Source organism: Pteropus alecto, unplaced genomic scaffold, assembly GCF_000325575.1.
Source record: "Pteropus alecto unplaced genomic scaffold, ASM32557v1 scaffold7, whole genome shotgun sequence".
Classification (NCBI taxonomy): Eukaryota; Metazoa; Chordata; class Mammalia; order Chiroptera; family Pteropodidae; genus Pteropus; species Pteropus alecto.
In genome coordinates this window covers 28,163,312-28,188,058 of record NW_006494614.1, presented here as the reverse complement: position 1 = coordinate 28,188,058, position 24,747 = coordinate 28,163,312, and the positions used below count along the sequence as shown (strand labels likewise).

The 24,747-nt window shown below is 33.8% G+C and overlaps 2 pseudogenes; one reads left to right on the top strand and one right to left on the bottom strand.

The window, feature by feature from the left end:
* Positions 1-4,774: 4,774 nt before the first annotated feature.
* On the bottom strand, positions 4,775-5,573 carry LOC102888637 (annotated as a pseudogene).
* Positions 5,574-24,408: 18,835 nt separating this feature from the next.
* Positions 24,409-24,527, top strand: LOC112474743 (annotated as a pseudogene).
* Positions 24,528-24,747: the final 220 nt, after the last annotated feature.

Genomic DNA, 24,747 nt, shown 5'->3' with positions numbered 1-24,747 from the left:
ATATTTCTTTCAAATTACTAGCTTTAAAGATTATATATTTATAAAAAAATCTAAAAAATTTTACAACTCTATTATTTGAAATATCTTGGTAACATAAGGATGCTTAAATATATATGTATACACACATACATACATTCTTACATATATATGTATTGATATTTGCATTTGCTAATTATAAAGTCTAAGCATGTGGATTGTAAAATTAAATGAGAAATATTCACAATTCATATATTCACAATTCAATAGGAGAGACTAGCACGGATATAATTCTAATATAATAATTATCAGTAAATGTTAGCTATTTCATAGTCTTCAATGAAGCTATTATCAAGTTCAAAGCATTTCAGTTTGTTTATTTGTTTATTTAGTGCACAACCTGTATGCCCTCACAGATTCTTTCCCTTAATTCCTTCTTTAAAAAAAAAAATCTTCTTTTAACAAGTTTACAAGTGTCCAAGGTTAAGCTTCACACCTATTTGGTCAACAAGTACCACTTGCCTATCCCTAATCACTAAGCTCCTCACTCACCTGCCATTGTCTTACTTAGATGAAATACTACTCTGTTGAGCTTGGGTTATATACACCTTCCTGAGTTGTTGTCAAGTGAAAAAGGATGACACAACTCAGAAATTCAAGAAATGTATTTCCATAGTATGATCCTTGACCAATGAGAAATGAGAGAGGAAGAGAAACTAACAGATGTATTTCTCCTTATATTTTTACTTTCATACTGTTCTCTAAGGTGTGATTTTTCCTTATAATTCTTCCAGAGAAAGTCTCACATGTAAAGAAAATATGCCTGCCTGAAAAACAAAGTCCTATTTCATTTTGCTAATTGTGACACAGTGGCCAGTTTCATATTTTTATTTGCTTCACATTCTTTTTTCTTCTCAACACCCTGGATTTACATTTTCCAAAAAACTGGTGATACTTTAATTCTTGTCTCAGGTTTTGATTTCTAAAGGACCAAGTCTAATACAGTACTTAAAAATTAAGCATAACAGTGTTTCATATTTTTCTTTCTGTAACATAGACTTTTCACCTGAGTGGGGCAATGAACCTAAATAAAATTACAACAAAATTTTGAATTGTTTTACTATGTTTTTTTAGGACATAGTCTCTGTTATATAAATTCTATATCAAGACTTTCAATGAAGGTAAATTTTCCTATTACAAAAAAGTGTAAAGATGCTAATCGGTGAGATTAGTTTTCTATTAAAACAATACTTAGATGTCAGGTTTTTTAAAAAATTTTTCTCTGTATTAATGTGCACATTCATTAAGTTTAGTTTTCAGAAACAGTTAAGCATGAAAATGTGTTTCACTGGAAAGTATTTTGAAGGATACAAGGAAAACTGGTTAGAGCTCTCAGCTTGAATTGTTTCATGATATGAAACTGAAGATATGAAAAATTTAATAAAATTAAAGTGAGATAAATTTCAAACCAATAAAAGGTAGTTTTTAAAATAAGGTATATAAAATAGTCAACCAGGGTAATACACTGGAGGTCAGCAGCATACATGCTGTGAGTTGAATATTCCAAAAGGAATACCTATTTTTATGACCACTCATAAATATTTTCAAGCTAAGACAATGATATGGATAATAAAACATTATATTCAAGATGCAAACCATTCACCTACATGGGTCAGGAATAATTTTCCTTTTGCCTATGTATTCAGCTTTTGATTTTTTTTTTGTGGGGGGTTGCATGATGTGGTAAAGTCACTTTCTCAGCATGAAAAAAATATAGATAGCACAAGGGGTATGTTACAGAACATGGAAAAAAAATCCTCACAATTAGAATTACTTTTAAAAACAAGAGTAAATGAACTAAATTAGTTGTGAAGGCCACTCTCATCAGCATGGCGAGCTTGAATTTACCGTATAACTTAATTCTCTACTTCATTGATATCACCCTATCTCATATTATTTGTAACAATCAACTTTGTCATATACCATTTAAACTAGACAAGAAAGATAGGAAAAAAATATAGGTGGTCAGGTTTTCTAAAGAAAAATGTATTTGTTCCCTCTGTATCTTAAAGATTATACTAAAGTGTAAATGAGAATAGTGACCAGAACATGACATTCAATAATGTGTTTTGAATCAAGTTAAACTCATGACAAAAACTTAAAGAAAAATATCAAAATACACTAAACTATGGAATAACCGTAATTGGGAGTTACCTGAAGTCTAGCTGAACAGAAGTCCTACAATTAAGGACATACAAAAGAGGCCACTGGTAGGAGGGCCAGAGATGCCAAAAGGGCTTGTCTCACAACTGTCTGTGGTGGTTAAAAATCTGGAGGAATATCTCAGCTGTGGAGTTTCTTCTAGAAGAGTGAGGGGTCCCAGGACCATACTGCCTTCCACCCCCCACCCAGAGCTCCAATGCCAGGAAGAGAAGTGCCCACAACTTCTGGCTATGAAAACAAGCAGAGATTGTGGCTATGAGACAGAGGGCTGTGGAGTAACAGGTGTACACCTAAATGGCCTACACTCTGATACCCACTGATGAACTCACTCTGAGTTCCAGTGCTGGGGCAACAGCTTGAAAGGCACCAAGGACATTCAGGGAGGAACCAAATTGTCTGTCATGAAGACGGGGGCTGGAGGGACAGCTTTCTCCCAGAGAGAAGTGCTGGCAGAATCTATTGTTTCTTTGTTGAGCGCCTCCCGTCGCCCCCTTCTCAGCATGCAGAAACATATACACAATGGAATATTACTCAACCATGCAGAAACAGACTGCCTCCATATCTGAGTCTCCATCAACCTGGCTAACACTGGTCACCCTCCCCTGGTGATTCCCTGAGGCCTCACCACACATAACTTGCAAGCCTACCCAAGCCACTTCTGGTGGCTTTCTCTATATAAACAGCCTATCGTGGCTCATACTGTGAAATTTCCTAAAATTTCTAAAAGGTTCACAAAACCCAAACAAGCAGAATCTGGCCTCTGCATGTCCTGTGTCTCTTGCTGAGCAGCAGCTGACCTCAGTTTGAGGCTTTGCCTTTTAAGACAACTTCAATCCCAGAGCAGAAGCAGCCATCTGTAGATTGCTTGATGAATCTTGCCAGGCGGCCTTGAGCAGTATATAGGCTGTAGCTGAACTTGGCTTGCAGTGGGACTCTTCCCAGGGGGCCCTCACATCTGAGGATGACATATCCAGAAGGCAGACTGGGCAGGTACCAAAGCTCTACTAAAGCCAATCCTACTCTTTATGGTCAGCTCCTGCACAACAGCACCTCCACTGTAGTCACTAGCCATTCCTCACAACCAGTCATCCCAAGGGTCAATCCCTCCTATTGATGTGCAAACAGCAACCAAGGCTCAACTACAACAGGAGGGCACACACAACCCACACAAGGGACACACCTAGGGCATCTGGCTCAGGTGTCCAGGGAAGACTATGCCACCAGGCCTCACAGGACACCTAATACATAAGGCCATTCTACTAAGACTGGGAGACATAGCAACCATACCACACACATAGAAACAAACGCAAGGAGGCAACCAAAATGTGGAGACAAAGAAACGAGTCTCAAGTGAAAGAATGGGACAAAGTTCCAGGATGAATAGATGAACTCAGTGAGAACTTTAACTAAGAGATAGAAAACACAAAAATGGAGATAGAAAGCATAAAAAAGAACCAGTTGAAAATGAAGAATGCAATAATGTAAAGAATACATTAGAGGAAATCAACAGATTAGATGAATCAGTAATTTGGAAGATAAGGTAGCAGAAAACACCCAATCAGAACAGTAACAAGAAAAAAGAATCTAAAAAAATGAGGATAGTTTAAGGGGTCGTTGGGACAACATTCAGCATACCAGCATTTGTATCATAGGAGTACCAGAAGAAGAAGAGACAGAGCATGGAACCGAAAACCCATTTGAAGAAATAATGATGGGAAACTTTCCTAACCTGGCGAAGGATATGGTCATATAAGCCCAGGAAGCTCAGAGAGTCCCAAACAACACGAACCAAAGAGGCCCACACCAAGACACATCATAATTAAAATGCCAAAGTTTAAAGACAAAGAGAGACTCTTAAAAGCAGCATGAGAAAAGCAGTTAGTTACCTACAAAAGAGCTCCCATAAGACTGCCAGCTGTTTCTCATCAGAAACTTTACAGGCCAGAAGGGATTGGCATGAAATAGTCAAAGAGATGAAAAGCAAGAACCTACAACCTACAACCAACATTACTCTACCCAGCAAAGCTATAATTTAGAATCAAAGGACAGATAAACAGCTTCCCAGACAAGAGAAAAGCTAAAGGAGTCCATCAACACCAAACTAGTATTACAAAAAATGTTAAAGAGACTTCTTTAAGAAGAAAAATATTAAAAATATATGAATAATAAAATGGCAATAATTATATATCTATCAACGACTACTTTAACTATAAACGAATTAAATGCTCCAATCAAAAGGTAGGGCAGCTGAATGGATAAGTAATTGTTAATGGATAAGAAAACAAGACCCTTATATATGCTCCCTACGACAGACTCACTTCACATCAAAAGATACACACAGACTGAAAGTAAAGGGTTGGAGAAAGATTTATTATGAAAATAGAAACAAACAAATAAACAAAAAAGCTAGGGCTACAATAGTTATACAGACAAAATAGACTTTAAAGAAGAGACAAAGAAGGACCTAGCAATCCCATTTCTAGGTATTTATCTGAAGAATCCTCCCAAAGTACTACTCCGAAAGGACATGTGACTCCATATGATCATTATAGAACTTTTTTATTTTGCCAGGATCTCAGTCTTTAAGGCTGCAGGGTCTCACCACCCAAGCCCTGTGCCAGGGCTCAGATCTTGTTGAAGCAGCAATGTCAAGATTCTTCACATGCTTCTCGACCTTGGTGATCTTCTCCTCCAGCAGGTGGGTCCCCACCTTGTTGTCCTCCGCCACCCACTGGATGATAACCCACAGGCACAAGCTTAGAGCTCTCCCAGGTCAGCCCTTCCAGCTGGACAGAGCTCAAGCAGGCCTCCAGCTGGGCCACGTCCTTCTTGTCATCCCAGGGCTTGACGTCCAGGAGGATGGAGGACTTGGTGACCAGCTTGGGCTTCTTGGCCTTCTTCTCCACATATTGTCATAGCCTCTCCTCCCTCAGCTGGGTAGCCTCCTTGTTATCCTCTTTGTCACTGTCAAATAGGTCGATGTCATCGTCCTTGTCATCCTCCACAACGGTGGTCACTTTCTTGTTGGGCGGCTCCACTTGGCACATGGAAGACACATGCTGGGTCTGCGGGGCGGCGGCCAGGTGAGAGGGTAAGCTCCTCTCCAGCACCCCATCCCAGGCCTCCAGCTTGGAGACGCCCACTGCAGATCCTTCACCATGACTCGCAGGCTCTGGTTCTCCACCTCCAGGCTGGCAAAAGGTTGATGAGCTCTCTGGGGTCTCAGCCACCTGCTGGAGGCTCCGGAGACTGAGCTCTGGCGTGAGGAGATAGCCACACAGGCCTGTTCATCTGCTCATAGAATTTCCTTTCTGCATTGTCCTATTGAACTTGTCGAACCAGATCATCTCAAGTACTAGGAAGTTTGTAGCCATTTTCCTGACACCAGCCAAGGATGCTGCAACCAAAGAGGAGGGCTCAGGGAGCCAGATGTCTGAGGAAAAGCTCACTGCAGCATTATTTACAAAAGCCAAGATATGGAGGCAACCTGGGTGTCCATCAATGGATGAATGGATAAAGAAGAGGTGGTACATATACACAATGGAATATTACTCAACCATAAAAAAGAATGAAATCTTTCCACTTGTTACAACATGGATGGAACTAGAAGGTATTATGCTGAGTAGAGTAAGTCAGACAGAGAAAGAAAATGACATATGATTTCACTTACATGTTTAATCTAAAGAACAAAATGAACAAATATAGCTGAAACAAATTCACAGATACAGAGAACATTTTGATGGTTGCCAGATGGGAGAGGGGTTGGGAGTAGGTAAGAAAAAAGAAGGAATTAAGAGTATAAATTAATAGTTACAAAATAGTCATGAGGATGTAAAGTATAGCTAAGGAATATAGTCAATAATATTGTAATGACTGCTCATAGTGTCAGATGGGTACTAGATTTATCAGAGCAATTACTTCAAAGTTATATAAATGTCTAATTACTATGTTGTACACCCAAAACTATTATAATATTGTTTGTCAACTGTAATTAAAAAATAAAAAAAATATTCAAAAGAAAAAAATATTAAAGGAAAAGAAAAAACCTAGCATCTGGGAAATCTGTTTTCCCTTCAGATTTATTCTCCACCTTTATCCACTTGTTTTCTATCTCTGACCTTTATAGACTGTATCATCAGACAGAAAAAAGGTTTTCTTGTCCTCTGGCTTCTGGTTACATTTGACCAATAGTGAGGCCCACAACAGATCGGAATAAAGTAAGAGAATATGAGCAGTTTATTATCGATTCCCCTGGCTTCCTCATCTGACTAGGTATTTCCTGGCAAAGGAAGGAAAGCCAACTTGCTGTTCAGTATGGACCTACATTATCTATGTTTCTGTGCCTCAGTCACTGAGCGAGTCTGAACGTCACCTTCCTAAGTTCTCAAGTAAAATGTCTAAACTAGTGAAGCAATGCATTTGAATCCACAACCAAAATTGTAGGAAATACTTATTTTCTAATATAAATCATTCACTTTAATGTATTTTATTACTATTTTCTTTGACTTATGTCCACATTTGAATATTCTTCCAATGCCTCCCTCAGCACCATATCCCCAATGTGTGTCTAGGTATTAGAAACAACCAAAACAAAAAAATTTATAGCATTAATGAGAAACGATGAAAGATTCTAACTAATGCAATTCCAAAAGTATCTCCATTTCCATCTAACCTTTGAATGGCTTCTCACCTCTCTCCTTTTTAAGTTTCTCTTTCACAAACTATGTAATAATAAGCTCACAAAGTGTGAAGGTTCTTCTAAAGCAAGCTATATCTATTTTGGTAAAAATTTGGAGAAACATGTTGACTGTTATAAAATGGGATAATATTTAAAGATTTTAACTTAAAAGTTCCTCTTTTCCATCTTCAATTTTCTTATTGGCCCTAGGAATAGTTTAATCAAAGCCTAGAATATTGAAAAGTTGGATGAATTTCTTTAATCAGAGCCTATACAAGAGTTTGAAGCCAAATCATTTTATATTTGCAATATTCTAAATCTGGAGAGAGAAAAAAATATTTTTGTTATGGTTTTTGAGTTTCAAGAGGACTTAGCTTTAGAATCTGAGGCCAAAAGTAGAGGACAAGAAAAAGAATTGACAAAAGTTTATCAGAGAACTTGGAAGAATGTAGCATATAACATAAATTCAATTTCTTTGTACATGCAAAGATAATAAAGCCCTCTTTGAGTAAGGAAGGAACAAACTTATAAGGAATCTGAGCAGGTACTAGGTGTTGCCTTATTCATCGAGAAGGTGCCCACTGTCTTTACTTATAAGCCTACAAGAGGATAGGGTCCTTCTGTATGTAGCCTTCACTGAGGAAATGAAGGCCACTGGTTCCACCAGTAAAGTAAATCTTGGAGCCACAAAAGAGTTTTTATGGGAGAAGAAAACTTCCTTTTAGTAATTCCAAATATTACCCTCAGGGGTCACAATTAAAGACTTAGCTGTGCGAGAGTGATTCCCCATTAGACTGCAAACTGTTTGCACAATGTACATAGACACACGACAGGCACTCGGTATAAATTATCTATACGTATTTATCAAATAAATAACTAAACTTTACAGGTAGCTTTTCTTCACTTTTGTGGTGATACAATTGGTAGCACTAAGACACAGCAAGATTTTCAGGGAGTTACGAAGTCAAGACTTTCTAAGAATATAATATTTGTGTTCAATTTATATTGAAAAATACCACCCACAGAATGTTTTTAAATATGCTTTTTCATGTGATCATCACATTAGCTTCGAAATTATTTATATCATGTAATTTTATGAATAAAAAACAAAAAAACAATTTTCAAATTAATCAGTTTTTCCATTCTGATATACTTTCTCAATAAGTTCAAAGGAATTGGCAGATAGCCAATCTTGACAAACATGTGAATTATTCATTTCAATTTGGTTAGAAGTCAATTCCTTTATGTCTTCTCAGAGTTAATTTATATTCTCTGGTATCTTGAATACTGTAAGTTGTTTAGGGCTATATCTGTGGTTTTACACTGGTGTGGAAATAGAGAAAACACTCGTAAAAATATCTTAATAGTTGTAGAAATTGGTGCTTCTATGTTTATCCCTACTTTAAACCAGTGGCAATTCTAGCTAAGAAAAAAAAGAATTGACTGTTTGGGTCTTTTTAGCTCTACAACTGTATATAGATTGGCCTTGAGTTATTGATTCACCCACCCTACTACCACCATTCCCTTCACAAAGGCATTACAGATGCTGCCCGGGACTGGAGCGAAGAACTCCAAAGGTCAGCCTAAGAACGGAGAGCATTTATTTTGCTGAACGTCTGCTGATATGGAGAGATATTTTGCCCTCTTTTACTTGCTCTTCTTGGAATTAGTCATGACATTTTTTTCTTTCTTTAGTTTAAACTCATTAATACTTCCAGAGCTATGAATAAATTCTTATTCAACTAGGTACATTAAATACTCCATACCTAATTCAGTGAAACAGTTAGCATTGAACTTGCCTGGAAAAATATTTTATTTAAGGAAATATACATATTTTTTAACATAATCTTAAATATTATTTCAACCAGAAACAATATTGAATACAAATCTGTTTTGAAAACATAAATTCTAAATATTTATATTTGTTTTCATATCACAGGAAATAGCAGTTACAAACTTAGAAACAGACTCTTACTTTTCCAAATTAGTACTTTCAAAAAAAATTTGTTTCATAATTGCTCTTGTGCAAATTACAGCTGGATTATCATTGGTTTGTTTATTTCATAATCTCATTGCTAATCTCTGAGACAGAAAAGGGATATAATAATTGTTCACTTTGAAGGACAGTTTTAAAATCTATATTAAATATAAATTTAATATATCACTAAAACTCTACATTAATATATTATTTAATATATTAAAATTATGTATATTAAATATGTATATCATTCTCACTTAAAATAGTAACAGAGGAAAAGTCTATCGACTATGCCACCTTCTTTTCTAATAAGTTTCTTGAGAGAGACTTACAAATTATTCTATAAGAATTTGTGTTTGTTTGCTCTTGGGTTTGATTTAGCTTTTCATTTTCTGATATACTTGAAATTTTCTGATATACTTGAGTTTGATTTAGCTTTTAATTTTCTGATATACTTGAAAAAATGAGATTCTTTGTCTTATTAATTTGTAAATTGAAAAGATAAAGCTATGTAGGAGATTTGATAAATTATTCCCTGAAATAATAAAGAAGACTAATATAGTAGTTAATGTGTATATAATAGATTATGTTTATCTCAGAGAATTAAACTGTTTACCATTTTATCTCTATCAGAATTATGTTTAGTTATATTTATTTAATAAATACTATGTCTACATAATATGAAAGAACAAGTCATTTGGTTAATTGGTTTAATTGGTTTAAAGGCCTTACATAGGTCTACTGATGGTTGATAAAACTCATTTTTACTGCTTAAAATATTTGACTAGCATTAATGAGAACAATGTATTTCTTGAAATTAAACCTTATGTTTAACTGGTCTTTGTTATTTATCTTCTACACATCTTGTGTTTATCAGATATTTTCTATGGAGCTCCCAGTACAAACAAAGTGTTGTCAACTTTAATTCCCTAGCGATTTAAGTCCCTATAAAAGAAACAATTGCCATTGATTTAATTTTAACTATTCTAGTTCAGTTTCAAAGTTCCTTGATATTCAAGTTAAATAATTTTTTTAACATGTTTATGGGTCAACTTTATTGGCATCCTTTCTAAAGGCTTATGTGATCCTAAAAAGAGATATCTTTCAGATTGCCTATTATGTGTTCACCATTTCTATTCAATTCATTTCCTTTTGAGTAGACATTACAGTAGTTTTAGAGGCAGATTAAGAAGTTGACATTCTTGTGAAATCATAGCTACAGACTTGTTCTATATTAAATTTCTAAACAGAAGTCAGATGAACCTTTGGTAGATGATAAAATCAGGTGTCCATTCTCTTTCGTGATTCGTTTTTCTGCCTCCAGTTTTCTAATGACTGTAAGTCATTACTGTAGACTCTGGTTTGGAATTTAGAGAGAGCTAAATTCCTAGCTTATGAAAGAATTAAGGACTAAATCAGGTCATTTTTACTTTAAAAAAAATTTTTTTTTACCTATATTTTTTCTAAAGTAGGGCTTAGCCCTTATTTCCTGGTGGCTGGCAGGCAGATTTGTGCAAAATGAGAGAAAAGCACCACAGCCCCAGGTCGTAGGCAATAGCCTGAACTCCTGAAAGGTTTAGGCAAATCAGTAACAACTTATAAAAGAGCACCAGAACTGGTTAAATGTATTACATCAGAGATATACTTAATGGCTCAAAGTGCAAACTTTTACCTGTAACACACACACACACACACACACACACACACACACACACACACACACACACACACACACAAAATGGACAGAGGAGCCAATTTAAGTTAAGTATCTTACACTATTTTAGTCATAAATAGGCACTTAGACTGTAAGACCTTCTGCTAATTATGAAAAATTCCAGTCGATATTTTTTTTATCCAAGAGGAAGCTCTATTATGATTTAAGAGTATCCAAAAAAAAGTAAGTCACTTCAAATAACCCCATTAAAAATAATCATTTGAATTATTTCAACCTTCTTAACTAAGTTACACATTTGACCTGTTATATCTTTTTTATTGCAATTGTATAAATCTGGAGAAATGTGCTATGTATTTTTTTAAAAAATAACAATAGGACAACTTTTAGAATAGAGACTGTCAAACTTTTAGACTCTCTTGAAGAAATAAGATTATTTTGCTGTATTCTCAGGTGTCAACTCACATATTTTTTAAAAGCATAGTGATTCATTCCCATGGCATTTTAAAAAAGTGATTCGTTCTTTGAGCATTTTATGTGTTCACTTCAATAACTGACTCTTTTTAAAACATTTTTTTAAAGTTTTTCTTACTGGCATTGTTGAAAAACAGATACCTGAATATATGAATTAATGAAAATATTGGCATTATTACTTTTAAACTAATTTCAAACTAATATATAGGTTTTCATATATAATTTTTATCATCTCAAATCAACATTGAAGAACACATTTTAAACAAATGAAACCTAACTCCTGTGCTGTCTACAAAACTTACATTAACAATAAGAAACAACTCAATTGGAAGCAAATCGTTGAAAAGTAGATGTCTCATGCAAATGATAAATATAGAAAGGTTATAGTGACTAAATTAATGTCCTATAAAGTAGACTTCATGACACAGAGCATAACTAAAAAAAATAACGTGTGTTTCATGATGATAAAATTTCAGTAAATTAGAAGAACCTAACAATCACAAATACAAATACTTCCAATAAGAGAAGCTTCAACTAGGTGAAGAATTAAATAGAACATTTTTGGTGTTTTGGAAATTAAAACTCCTTTGTCCATTTCTCTTTGTATTTCACTTTTATTAAGATAAAGCTTTGAGATGTTTGTGTAAATATATTGGAATTATGTGGGTGAGTTTTTAGGATTTCTTCATATTGAAGATCAGCCAAGTAAATTAAGTATTTTTGCTAATAATCTAAATCTCAAGCCACAAAGACATTTTAAAGAAAGGATTAGGTAACTCCCAAATACTTTTTTGCTTTGAAAACGTTTCTAGATGATTTTTAGCATTTTGAATTCTCTACCTATTCATGAGAGAGGCCAGAATGTTAAAGCATAGACTTATCTTTATACCCTCCTTTTCTACACCATTCCCTGGTTTTTCAATAGTATCTTATGGTACAATCAAACCTAAGAGATTGTCTTCCTTAAATAGAGAAACAGCCTTAGGATAGAAAATGGACCCCTATAGAAACCTTTGTCAAATACAGTATTTTGAATTCATTAGTATGACAACTTTAGGGTAAGGAAAGGAACCCTTGATTTGCGGTACTATGAGCATTCTTGGATCATTTATTTATAAAATGTGACTTTGATCAAGGCACTGAAGACTTTCTGAACCTATTTTTCTCATTTGCAAAATGCACGTAAGAATGGATGTGGTTTAAGGCAGTGATCCTCAATCTTTTTGGCACCAGGGACTGGTGCTCCTATGAGAATCTAATGCTTCATGATCTGAGGTGGAGCTGAGACAGTGATGGTAGTGCGGGCAGCTGCTGCAAATACTACTGAAGCTTTGCTTTCTCATCCATCGCTCACCTCCTGCTGCATGGCCAGGTTCCTAATAGGCCATGGACAGTACTGATCTGAAGCCCAGGAGCTGAGAACCCTTGGTTTAGAGTTTTCTCCACCCCCAATCTTAAAGATTTTGTTTAACAGACATGCTAAAGAACAACAAAATATTATTAAACAAAATAGTACACTTAATGCACTTATATAGCAGAGTATTTTGTAAAATTATTTACAAATACTAAAAGAGATTTTAAAAGTTGTTCATTTAAAATTTTCTTAACAAAGAAGAGAAATCACGAGTAAATCATTGACAGAAGGATTTTTTCTCCTCACCTTTTTTGGGTGGCAAAAGTCTCCCTTGTTCCTATTTTAAAGAATCATTTATTTCAATGTCACCATATCTCAGTAATGTGATATACAACAAACCAAATTTAGATTTGCCCTCTGAGTATTTATTTATATAGACATTTGTAACCACATAATAGAGCAACACAGAGCATTTATGTGTAGAATATGTAAAAGATAGCTTTGTGAAATACAAAGCCAAAAAAGTTTAACTTGGTATTTGCTTGTTATTTCCACTTATCCTCTGAGATATATAATACTGAAATAAATTACCAAAATTGTTTTATAATGATAGCAATTGTCAAACTTACCAATATCTGTAATTGTCTAACTTTTGTGATAGAAGATTTTTCTGTCCAACATGACACATACTTTATGAGACTTACTGGATTAAAATCAAATCTCTAAAAAGGATAATTAATAAGTGATTTGAGAAAATTCAAATGGCAATAAATATAAGATATTAATATTTATTTTCCTTAAAACTTTAATTGACATATTCATAAAGAATTTACTGAATATTATTACATGCAGCATTTGACTTTGAATTCAAAATTAATATTTATGAAATATAGAATATATACCAACTTTATGTTCAGGCAAATCCTGGTTTCTTTAAAATTTATATAGTTTAATAAAGAATAGGAGGTACATTTTACTTCATAATTTCGATTATGAGATTTGTTCATTTATTTTAATAAAATTGCATTTTTAAATTTTGTAAATAATAATAGTACTTTGTGCTATATTACATAAACCTGACTTTATATTATCTTTGTGTGAAAACTCATCTAAAAATAACCATAATGTTAAAGATTATTGTAAAAATTTTCCATTGCTAAGTATCTTGGATTTTGTATAATAGCTTCTTTTTGATTCATGTAATTACTTCGACCAGCTTTCATATCTGATCTTTCTTGCTAGGTCAGTCAATTCTGTTTCAAATAAGTTGGTCCAATTTAATCTCTGTAGACATAGTAATAAAGGAACATTTCCCCAGTAACTTAGAAATGAAAGAAATAAGGTTGTTCTAAGACTTAAACTTTAAAATTAATATATGAGTTACAAAGCATCTCAAAAAGACATACTCCCTTCTAGCCTTACAAGACTTGGCTTGTATTATAAAATCTTTGAAGACCTAAGTACCTAACAAGTTCATAAGAAGCTGCCAAAGCAGGAATTTCTTCACAAGTATTCATATTTTTTTGTATTGAGACCACAGATCAGCATTCTAAGAAAGGCAGCCATCAAGAAACTGAACATAGAGAAAACAAGTGGCTTATGAAGAGAGATGGACTAGGAACCTCACCCAATATGGGTGTTTTCTCTTAGTAAGAAAGAGTCCAAACCATATTCTCTCTCAAGATGCTCACTGTGAGACACTCAGACAGCACTGGAGACAATAGAAGAAAAATATAAAGAAAAGCTGGGTTGATACAGGTCACTAGGGTTGCTATTATACAATGAATTACATTCATATCTTCTACAGTTGACTGATAATCAGCTACAAAATTATTTCTTCCATGAAATCTTAAAATAAACCTGATTTCATCATAGCCTTTGGAAATCTGAGAGTGTATGTTCTTTGCAACTTCAATGAGCCATTGCTAACAGAAGACTAAAATCCTATTCAATGCATCATCATCCTTTTTCTAGGTAAAGAATGTACCTATAAAAGTGTGGGTTATTTAGCCATAAAAGCATAATAAAAGGGAAGTCGAAGAAGAAAATGTTGGCATTATCCATCCTAACACTGCTCAGAGAAGAGGAAACTTAGCTATGAAACTACAAGTGTCCTGGCCCATTATAAGACCATCTTGATGATATGGATGTGTTCATCTCTTTTCAGTCTGATGGCATGACAATTCATTTAATCTAAATACCCTCTTTATTCTATTTTATGACTAGTAAACCACTTTCAATTTATGTTTTTATTTCTTATGTACATGGGTCTATAGAAATAAAATGTATTAATCAACAGGACCTAAGTATTATCTGTGTAGTAATAATTTTTCATTGTGAATTGATAAATTGGCATTATTATCCATTTATTTCAGTTGAATTATTTTTGTTTAAAAGAAAGTACAATGCCCAATGATTGTATATACTGTCAGACTAAACAAGGTTTCTAGGTGTGCAAAGACTAGGGACCAGAACTGGGTCATTTTAACTTACCATGGTAATAAACGGCATCCTAGTAGACCTTTTAGGAAACAACTAGCATCCCAAAACATCAGTGTTATGGGCTATAAGCTATAGAGCCTTTCCTTCCTGTCTAAATTTCTGCAGTCATAGCTGGAAAGGGATGATGCCACCATCTATCATTACTAAACAGGTAAATAGATGAAGTCCATTTCCCTCCAGACCACATTCACTTAAGTTTGCTATCTCTGCTGCCACCATCCACATTGTCACCATAACCCATCTGTACTCAATTCTTATCCACTTACTGGAATGTAACAAACATCAAAAATTCAGAATCTAACAAATATATACTACTTCACATTTATAATATTTTACAGTAGTCAAAGTTCTTTCTCTTACTTATTTCATGTCTCATCTCAAGCTTAACGAATTGGCATAAATTCTGAGTGTTTTCTAAAGCAGAGCTTCTTAACATGTAATCCAAGTTCCTTCTGTATCAGAATCACTGGTGTACCTGTCAAAATGAAGATTCTTCTAAGCTCCTAAGGGAATTCTGTGCATACTGAGATTTGATAAATATAACTCTGAAATGAGAATAACAACACATGGCCTAATTCCTGGGTTGCTGTGAGAATTAATGGCATGTTATACTTTCCCAGTCTGATTGCCTATTTCAAGCACCTGGAAACATACCAATGCATGGCCTCACCCTAGACCAACTAAATCAAAGTCATTGGAAATAGGATTCAAAGAGTAGGATTTTTTTAAAGCCCTCCAGATGATTCTAACATGCATCCAGACTATTCTAGTCTATATTTTTCACTATTAATATATGCTTATTCTTTTTCTGGGCTTTTGTGAGATAATTTCAGTGTGATCACCGATATTAAGGAATTTTAAATATGTAAATTAAAACCACAAACAGACTTTGTTAGGAAAGCGGCTACTTACATTAAAATATTCAAATATAAGGAAAAATAAATAGACGTGTGCATAAGTAAAGAAAAGTAAGCTATCTCAGTGCAATAATACTCAGCATCTCAGATGGTTCCTGAAAGCATGCCACTTCTGGGAAACAATAAATATTATGGACCTACAAATTATTTTTTCAAGTTACATTATTATTTTGTTGATGAAAGTAGGTAAATTTAGAATCCTAGAATGTTACAGATCAGTACTGTCTGACGTCATAGCCATCAGACACATGGGATTATTTAAGTTAGTTAAAACTACATAGAAAACAGTTTATCATATGACTAGTGGATGTATATAGGTCAGTGCAATTATAGAACATACCTATCATTTGCAGAAAGATCTATTGAACAGTGCCATAGTCTCTTATAGTTAGTCCCACTTCACAGATGAGGAAAACAAAACTGAAAAGTAAATGATTTGCCCCATATCATATGCTGTTTTAGTAAAAAAACAAGAGAACAATTAAATCCAAGTTTAGTGTTCTGTATACTGTCATGAGTTAATGAGTGGATAATAGTTGTGATGATGATTATCATCATATTAATAACTGGCATGAGAGCAAAAAATTATTTATCATTTACCATAAGCCAGACATTCTTCTGAAGGTGTTTACTTGTATCAATTTATCTAATTATCACAAGAAACTGAAAAGCTAGGTATTGATATTAAACTTATTTTGAAACATGGTAACAGCACCATAGAGGTTACCTAAGAATGCATGGCTTTTAAGTAACAGAAATGGAATAACTGATATATACATGTATATAGATATATATACATACACACATATATATGTATATGAATACATACAAACACGTGTGTATGTGATATCATAAATTATTATATAAAAGCAAATATAACAGATTCATTATACCAATAAACTTTAATCACAAGGTTTAAAAAATTGTTTTTACAATACCCTTGAGGTGCCACCAGATATAAAGAACTTTCAACATGAATGTGATAGGCAATTATTTAAATATACCACTCAGAAACATTATGGTAACCATATTTATTTAGGATAAGGGATCATAGCAAGATACTCTTCAGCTTACCTTTGTCTTATTAGGAATGAAATGTTTTAGTGCCATGCTTCAAACAAGAAATTCTTTTAAGGATGACATACTTAGGATCAGGCTCAATTCCAACAAGAATTCATCTAGTCTAGGTTGTTTTTGTAAAGTGTACTAAGAATTTGGCTTCTGTGTATATATCTATATACATTGGCAGTAGCAATAGTTCATTTTATGATTAAAAATATATCAACTACATATTAATAAGTATTCATAATTATTTAGTTTCTATTTTATGATAATTTATTTTAAAAATCATAGGATATCCATATTTCACTCCCTTATTACGAGATACTGTATTGAGAGTGTTAGTAGAACTTAATTTTTTTTAACATTTGCAAGAAAAACTAAATCAAGATGTGTAAACATACACTGGAAATAAAAAACAAAGGTAAAGTTTAACCATCTCTGTAATAAAGAAAAGTCGATTTCTTCATGCTTGCTATGGAACAAAAAAGAAATAAAAATAACTGCATTTTTGTTTCTAAACTACAATTGCCACTCTAATTGCACTGAAATGTTCTAATGGTATTGAGCAGAATAGAATTTTGTTAATCACTCTTGAATCACTTTAATTTTATTTTTTAAAACTGACAAACTAGAAACAAGTTATTTTGAGTATTTTCCCAGTGAAGTGTTTAATTTGGATTTTGTGAAAATACTAACACAAAATTTTTGCCTATTTAGTGTTACAGACACAGAGAATACTCTACTTAATTGCCACCTTACCCTTCTTCTTTACCAACTTGAGCAACATGTCCAACTGAAACACTATATTTCCCAGCTGCCCTTGCAAGTAGGAGTGGCCAATGAAATATAAAAAGAATTTATGGAAGCAGCTTCCCTTTTTGCCCTTTATTTTGTTTATGCTCTCTGTGCCTTGAAGTCAGTTATGATGGCTGAATTTCCAGAAACCATTTGGGTTATGAAACAACTTTAGTTTGAAAATTATGTGTTAACTTAAGAGAACAGAAATCTTGAAGGAGGTAGAGTTCCTGATGAGAGTGAACCCACCTCATCAACCAATCTTAGGCTATCCACATCTCAATTTGTTCTATGTTAGTCTCATAAACCTTGTTTAAGACATTGCTATCTTTAGTCTCTACCTCTAAAAGCAAATAAAATTTCTAACATATTTAGTTTTACAAAACCCTGACAACCAAATCATAAAAATCGAAGATGACAATGATGAAAGATGACATGACAATTACATAAATTGTGTACATTGTTTATTCTTTACAGTTGATGAAACTGAATTATAGTTTTAAATAAGTTTAAAAAACAAAAAATAATTTTTAAATAAAATTTAAAATATTTAAATTGTCTCAAGGAGAAATTAGTTGTAAACTAAACAGAACAAAAACATTAAAAAATGGGGAAAGTTCTCGAAAAAAATTCACTCTGAGGAGAAAGTAGGGCTCAGATATATTTAAATAGAAGTTTCAAATTTTCAAGAAAAATTATCCCCCTTCCATATGAATTGTTCAGAACATACAGAAAAAAGACACAATACTATCAAAGCTAGTATCAAAACTAGTTTTACAAAGCTAGTATTATGCTACACCAAAACCTAAAAAGTAAACAAGTTTAAACCTTATATACAATTATATTTTGAATAAACCGATAAATTAATGGCCCATCTATTATCATGTGGTGGCTCAGAGCTTTGCTACTAAGCTTAGACTAACGGTCTGATAGCCAGGCTGAGCCCATCAAAGCAGGGAAACAAGTCCAGTTGCCTTTTCCTGAAACAAAGCCATTTTCAAATTCATATACTATTGGTTTCTTATAGTATGTATCTCTTAGAAAACAAGTTTTATTGGCTGGTTGAAGAAGGTATTATGAAGAAGTAACTCGGACACCACTATAAATTTTGTCTAGTTGTATAAGGAAACAAAAATTCTACTGCAAATGACAAAAACCTAACAACAGAGGGTTAAATCCACTGGAAGGTTTTATTCTGTTTTTCTCATTTAAGAAATTCAGAAGATATACAGTCCAGAACTAATATTATTAAAGTACTCCAACTCATTCCCTTTTTGTCAAGGATTTTGTCCTAGTTACAAACATTCCACTACTGGACATTTTGCAACACATAGGCAGACAGAAGATAAAATGACAAAGCCCGAAGGGTCACGCCAACTGGGTTTTCCCAGTTTGCAAAGCTTATGCAGGAACCTCACGCAATGATTTCTCCCTATTTCAACTTCTTCTTTGGCTAAAATCAGTACATGTAATCATCCTTAGACCAGTCATTAGAAGGTGACTGAGGAAGAAGAAGTGATGAATGGAGGTTTGGTCCCTAACCAAGAGTGCCTACCATAGTAATATGTGACCAATCGTGGTTCAAATGCAAATTGATAATTCAGAGTTTTGAATTATGTTAGATAATTTTATTCCAAACTCTGTTGCATCCACATAGATGATAAAAGCATCTCAATGTCATAGAGAAAGATGTGCTAAATTGCCAAATACAATAGGATCTCTTTTCATTGTCTTCTCAGAAGTGGTAAATCAATTACCACCACACACACACACACACACACACACACACACACACACACACACGCATGCACGCGCACACACACATGAAATATCAAACACACACACACACACACGCACGCGCACACACACACGAAATATCAAGGAACATTTACTAAAAGCTCAATGACAAATATGAGGTGTGAAGACAATGTGCTCAGTTGTTATATATTGTCCTTGAAATAGTATCATAAGCTCAAAAAAAAATAGTACATGACTCAGGAATATTAACAAAATAGCATGAGAACCAATTTTAACATAATATGTAAATATATATTCATTATTTTTATTATTATTAAATTTATTATTTCCTGATAGACTACATTATATCAAACACACACTATAAATATTCAAACCTAACTGTTGAGCAATATCAACTGGCATGAAAGAAAATATCTTCTCTCAGTAAAAATAGATAACATTTTTTGATTTACTAGGCTAAGCATCTTACGTAGGTTATTTTCTTTAATCTTCAGAGCAACAGTAAAAGATATGGTGATGGTTAACTTTAAGTGTCAACTTGACTGAGTCATAGGGTGCCCAGATGAAACATTATTTCTCAGTGTTTGTGAGAATGTTTCTAGATGAGATTAACATTTGAAATCAGTGGATTCGGTAAATAAACTGCCCTCTTCAATGTAGTTGGACACCATCCCATCTTCAGTAAAATGAAAGGAGGAATTTGCCCCACCCCCTTTTTTTCTGTTTCACTGCTTGAGTGGAACATCTCATCTCCTCTTTTGCCCTTTAACAGGAATTTGCATCACCAGAATCAGACTGAATTATACCACCAGCTTTTCTGGGTCTTTAGGTGGCAGATTGTGGGACTCTTCAGCCTCCATAATACTGTGAACTAATTTCTCATAATAAATCTCTCTAGAAAGGCAGATGAATGGTAGATGATGATGATGATAGATAGATAGATAGATAGATAGATAGATAGATAGATAGATAGATCTCCTGTTAGTTTTGTTTTTATGAAGAACTAATGTAGATATTGTTGTGGTTGTTATTATCATTACTCCTCGATTATCTACAGTTTTCAGTTAAGAAAAGGAGAGATTAATTTACTTTCTCAGATCATGACCAGAGTAAATAACTGGACTAGGCTCTCTCCTGCAGTTTAGATAATCTAAAAGATCATGAAATTATCAGATTCCAATCCAAAATTGTCAGTGCAGTAAGTTTAGGCAGAAGTAGCTCTGATATTGAATGCTCTTAGATGGAAAACACTCGCCAGAGATTTTAAAAGATGTTGTTTGCCTGTTAAGGAAATTATCCACCTCCCCTCCCAAAAAAAGGAGTGGGAGCAAAAAAATGTTAACATGACATTCTGATTTTTCACATTTATTGACAATAACTACATTCAGAAGTAGTTTTAGGCTTATCTATCCTTTGACTTTCATTTTAGGGTGGCACAGCACTTTTCTGTTTTTAAGTGATGTGTGGCAGCCCACAGCAAGTTCATAACTGGAATCTACTTGCCAGTGGTTCTTTACCATTCATTGGATTGGATACTCACTGGGCCGTTAAGTCCAGAACTTCCCATTCTGCAGTTCTAAGAAGTTCATTTAAAATCTCGAATTTTTTCTTTGATAATCTTCTCCCATTCATTTTCTGTTATCTTTTTGGAAATTCTATCGTTTGGGTTTTGAATCTCCCACATTAATTTTACAATTTTCTAATTCTTTCTCTTTCTTATTTGCCATTTCTTTGTCCTTTTTCTTTTCATTTCCTGGAAAATCTTTTCAATGAAACTTCTATTATTATAATTTTGCTCTTAGATTTATCATTTCCAAGCATTTTTCTTCCAAAACAAAATATTTATGTTGACTAAATATTTTTAATAGTACTCTCTTCTCATTTTTTATATACATTATCTTTTTATTCCTAGGATATTAATTGTAGATGTCTTTAAGTTTTTCTTCCAGTGCTTGCATTTAACTTTTTTTCGATGAGTTCTTTTTGTTGTTTGTTTTGGTCTCTGTTTTTTTGTTGTTGTTAGATACTTGCCCCAAATGTAAGGTGATTTTTTTGTCATCCTGTGATAATTAAGAGAAATAATCGTTAACATTCATTGAAAACATTGCATATTTATATGGGCTTGTTTGTGGAATACTACTAAGTAGAGAAATCAAGAAGGGATTTTCACTTTTTTATAAGTGCATCCCCCAAATATCAGTAGCCATAGATCTGGTCAGTTCCATTAATAAAGAATCTTCTGTTTTCTCCCAGGGTCAAAAGATCATGATGCTAGGGGGTCATCATACTTGGAGACAGGTAGTAGAAAATGGCTGAAGGTGTCAAATTGAATACATACATCTTTATTTGAATCACTTACTTTCAGCATAATACCTGAGATCTCTAAAGTTTTTGTTATCTTCAACCTTTGCTGTATTTTTCTCCTAGGCTTCACCTAGGAGCAAATGCTACCCTGCAAATGCCTTTACTCTTCACCCAATTACCCGTTTCAAAATATATCATCATCAGCTGCTTTTCCCTTTTGAATGCCAATAATTCTTGTCAAATTTTTCCTCAAAAATAACATGTCTTGGTACTCCAGCATTGGCTCAGTGAAAGTAGAGCTCTGAATAAGTCTCCTAATGATTCTCTGGCTTTTGTCCTTGTGATCACAGGATGGCTGCAGAAGCTTCAAGCATTAGATCCTCTTTGATATTATCCAATGCAAGAAGAAAGAGAGATTCTTCTCCTTGGGCATTTTATTTATTTCAAGGAAAGAAATCCTTCCTAGAAAACTCCCAGAAAATTAGCCTCAGATCACGTAATCAAAATTACATTCTATGTCTGTACCCTTATTGCAAGCAAGCAAATGTCTGAATTTTTTAAATTTTTGTGATTGGAGGTTTCATCTACCAGCCAGGCATTGGTAGTTTGGAGAATGGTTAAGCAACAATCAATATGTGCCACATTTGCCAATTATCACCTGTTGAATTATTAATGGAAAAGCTTTCTTTCAATTTGTACCATCACTTTTAAATTCTTCACTTATTCAGCTTCTTGTTGGTGTTTCCATCTATTTCCTTTGTTCATGTAACTAGTGTTCTTGTCAAAGAAAAGAGAGAAGGTTTTATTTAAAGAAAAAAAAAGCACACTTAAGTAGGTTCCTCAAACTTCTGTATGAACTACTAAGAAAACTTGGAAAGTACCAATCACTGAATAGCACTACATATCTGAGAAGTGTAGTTTTCTCCCTTAGATACAGAACAGGGGATTAAGGACTTAATAGTGACTTTTGGTAGTACTTTGACTTAATCTCCTTTTAAGCAGTAAGGTTTTACTCCAACAATATACTTGCAGCCATGGAACTTAACACTGCACTCTCATTTGCCTATAAGGAGGAAAAGGTGGGCATGTGATGTTGGGCACCATTAATCTGTGAAATTGAATGCAGTTTCATAGATGGACCTTTATAGGAAGAAAATAAAATAAAAATTTCTCTTTACTATATTTATAGGGAGATCTCTGCTCTGAACTCTAATTAGAGCAAATGATAATAATAATAAAGTAGTATTTGTGATCATTCTCCAATAATTTCTAATACTGTCTCCTTAGAAAAGTTCTGTTAACTTTTGAACCAGTCACATAGCCCCTTTGATTGCATTGCCATAAGCTGTTCATGAAAAAGGATTCTAGGATTAGACAAAACAAACAAAGCCCTCTTCTGTTCTTTACCTTAGGAAGGGTGTTCTCAAAACTATGTTAATCTAGAATAAGAAATTAAACATTTAAACATCTTTGACATTTAAAAAGCTACTAAAAATGAATTAAATTATATTGGTAATAACTTATGTTTATGTAATACTTTATGTTTTTCATAGTCCTTTTAACTGAATTATCTGCCTTTTTGTAAAGCAGTCATCATCACAAATTTACTTGCCTAAAGGAGCACAACTAATTAGTATAGATCCCTTGTAACAAAGCTCCAAGATTCACATTTACCTTCCTTCTCTATAAATTCCACCTTACTGGAGGAAACCAATGCCACAAATAGATAAATCTTATATTAGTTATGACTGTATGTGATCCCTGTTGTGGGCCTCACTGCCATTTTTGCCATCAAGGCTACCCCATAACTGGAACCCTGACATTTCCAGGCCTCTCATTTGCCATAAGACTCCTTCCACTTCCTGAGACCAGAGTATAGAGTGGGACATTATCTCCATGGACAATTTTGCTACTTTGCTGTAGCCTAACCAGCATTTTAAGTCACTCTAAAGTTGGAAAATAAACTCATCACCATATATACACATTAATTATAATGAAATGGTGTGGGGGGAGGGGAGGGTGAAGGAACCATTATAAATGTGGTCCATGTAAAAGGAGAAATTTTCACTTAACCATTATTATCAAGTCATTCACTTCCCATGCTATAAGCGATCACAGCAGAGTTTTCAAACAGTAAAAGATGAAGATGCATAAATCTCTGTTACTCTAAGTCAATGAACCTATAAGTCAATGAACACATTTCAAGCTTGTCCTTTCAGCATAAAGCCATACCTAAGTTTTTAGTTCAGACATGTGATTACTGTAGCTATATTAAAGAGTGTCAAGGGTGTGCTTTCAGTTGTATTTTCTAAAAAAAAAAAAAATGTTCTAAGAAATATCTCAAAACTCCTTAAGTAGGTAGACCACTAAAAAGAAACCTATAGTTTTTGTTTGTTTTTTTTTTAATCTGGAACCTTGAAAACAAACTGAGCCCTATTTTTGATCTAGGCCCAGGCCTAGTTGGTCTGGATCCAGCTTAGGTATATTCTGGATAGCTTTTCTGTAAGCTATGAAAACTTTAAGAAAGTATTAATTGCTGGAAAGATCAGAAAAAAAAAAAAACATATAAACTATATTTCTCTTGAAGTTTTATTTAAGTAGAAGATAGGCCCAATAATTGTTCTATTTTAACTTAACTGAGTTTAACTACTCAATCTATAGATTCAGCCATAGTTTCTCTTCTCTGTGACCAACCAGATTAGAATATTTTATAGAGTCTATGGCCATGCCACCCTGAACACGCCCGATCTTGTCTGATCTCAGAAGCTAAGCAGAGTTGGGCCTGGTTAGTATTTGGATGGGAGACCACCTAGGAATACCAAGTGCTGTAGGCAAAAAAAAAAATATATATATATTTTATAGAACAGCTTGCTTTCCTTATAAATGGCTAAAAATTTCAAGGTCTATACTATTGCTACTCAAAACAGATTGATAATTTTAATAAGGTAACAAAATGCTTATTCAACAAATATCCTAGTGCTTATGTTATTCATAAAGTTTTATTTAATTATATATACATGTACATATGTATATATACACATACATACATACATA